Source organism: Schistocerca serialis, unplaced genomic scaffold (genome assembly GCF_023864345.2).
Source record: "Schistocerca serialis cubense isolate TAMUIC-IGC-003099 unplaced genomic scaffold, iqSchSeri2.2 HiC_scaffold_1187, whole genome shotgun sequence".
NCBI lineage: Eukaryota > Metazoa > Arthropoda > Insecta > Orthoptera > Acrididae > Schistocerca > Schistocerca serialis.
In genome coordinates, this window is record NW_026047389.1 from 122,501 (window position 1) to 125,000 (window position 2,500).

Consider the following 2,500-nt stretch of genomic DNA (forward strand, 5'->3'; position numbering starts at 1 on the left):
AGACACAGGTCTGCCACAAGCATGGAATCGGAGCGCCGCCTGTCATGAGCCAAAGGTGCATCCTGACGTGGCAAATCAGATGATGCCGCAGGCATCCACTTACTATAATCACAATCAACAAACCGACCGGCCGCCCCCCCCCCCCCCCCATTACACCTTTCCATACAACAATGTGTACCTTAACCTAAACTATACTGTACCTTAACCTAAACTATACTGTACCTTAACCTAAACTATACTGTACCTTAACCTAAACTATACTGTACCTTAACCTAAACTATACTGTACCTTAACCTAAACTATACTGTACCTTAACCTAAACTATACTGTACCTTAACCTAACCTATACGGTACCTCAACCTAACCTATACTGTGCCTCAACCTAACCTATGTTGCGCCTTAACCTAAAATATGTTGCGCCTTAACCTAACCTATGTTGCGCCTTAACCTAACCTATGTTGCGCCTTAACCTAACCTATGTTGCGCCTTAACCTAACCTATGTTGCGCCTTAACCTAACCTATGTTGCGCCTTAACCTAACCTATGTTGCGCCTTAACCTAACCTATGTTGCGCCTTAACCTAACCTATGTTGCGCCTTAACCTAACCTATGTTGCGCCTTAACCTAACCTATGTTGCGCCTTAACCTAACCTATGTTGCGCCTTAACCTAACCTATGTTGCGCCTTAACCTAACCTATGTTGCGCCTTAACCTAACCTATGTTGCGCCTTAACCTAACCTATGTTGCGCCTTAACCTAACCTATGTTGCGCCTTAACCTAACCTATGTTGCGCCTTAACCTAACCTATGTTGCGCCTTAACCTAACCTATGTTGCGCCTTAACCTAACCTATGTTGCGCCTTAACCTAACCTATGTTGCGCCTTAACCTAACCTATGTTGCGCCTTAACCTAACCTATGTTGCGCCTTAACCTAACCTATGTTGCGCCTTAACCTAACCTATGTTGCGCCTTAACCTAACCTATGTTGCGCCTTAACCTAACCTATGTTGCGCCTTAACCCAACCTATGTTGCGCCTTAACCCAACCTATGTTGCGCCTTAACCCAACCTATGTTGCGCCTTAACCCAACCTATGTTGCGCCTTAACCCAACCTATGTTGCGCCTTAACCCAACCTATGTTGCGCCTTAACCCAACCTATGTTGGGCCTTAACCCAACCTATGTTGGGCCTTAACCCAACCTATGTTGGGCCTTAACCCAACACACGTTGGGCCTTAACCCAACACACGTTGGGCCTTAACCCAACACACGTTGGGCCTTAACCCAACACACGTTGGGCCTTAACCCAACACACGTTGGGCCTTAACCCAACACACGTTGGGCCTTAACCCAACACACGTTGGGCCTTAACCCAACACACGTTGGGCCTTAACCCAACACACGTTGGGCCTTAACCCAACACACGTTGGGCCTTAACCCAACACACGTTGGGCCTTAACCCAACACACGTTGGGCCTTAACCCAACACACGTTGGGCCTTAACCCAACACACGTTGGGCCTTAACCTGCTCTGTAATTGTCATACGACGCGTTAAATTAGTGTAGTGTTGCCTAACTGCAACCCCCGCAATATAGTTTGCTACTCGCACTGCCCGGTCCCCAGTGTATCGCTTCATGTTAAACACCTTGCAGCTATACACTGTAATGTGGATGGCAGCAGGACGTACATGCTCAATGCCCTTTGCAGTTGTTCATTGGCATTTGCAGTTGTTCATTGGCATTCGCATGGCGAAGCACTTAGCCTACGCTGTGGTACGGCCTGTGTCAACTGTCCGCTGATGTTGTACGTCCAAATCACACACTGTACTGCACATTGGTCCTCATGTACTGAATGATACATCGTGGTACATGTGACCGTACAACGACTGCGCCAACAACGGCGAACCATGCGGTCCAAATGTTGTGCACTCAGCTACGTGTCGTCTCCCTATAAGAGCTGGATTGCAGTGTGGTATGCCCTGGATGGCGATCAGCATGAGCCGTCTGTTGATGTAGTGGCGCGTGTTGTCAGACGTAGTCGTCTCTTCTCACACACCGTGATAGCATGGTGCACTGCGTTCCACATCTGCGACATGCGACAGAGGCCGGTTGACAGTCGTTCGCGCAATGGACATCGCATACGTACGGGGGCCACCTTCCACGTGTTCGCGAAGCGTGCACATGTTGTTGCGTGTATGTGGGCAGACATAGTGTGTCGTGACACCTGACACAGGCATGCAACAATCGTTGAATTTGCAAATGGCGATGGACGCCTACGTTTGCTGGTGACGTTACGCAAATGAACAACTGGTAAACCGTTGTGGTGCGGTTGTTCTCGCTAGAGGTGAATCAGTGATGGCGACGATCGGTTGAGCTACCAACCGGTTGTTCCAGCGATACCCACCATGCCCACGAACGTGAATGGCATCTGGGTGTGAAGCGATACGCGGCGGTGGCTGGGTGGGACCGTCCCCGGCCGGTGAGGGGGGGCCTCCCGGCG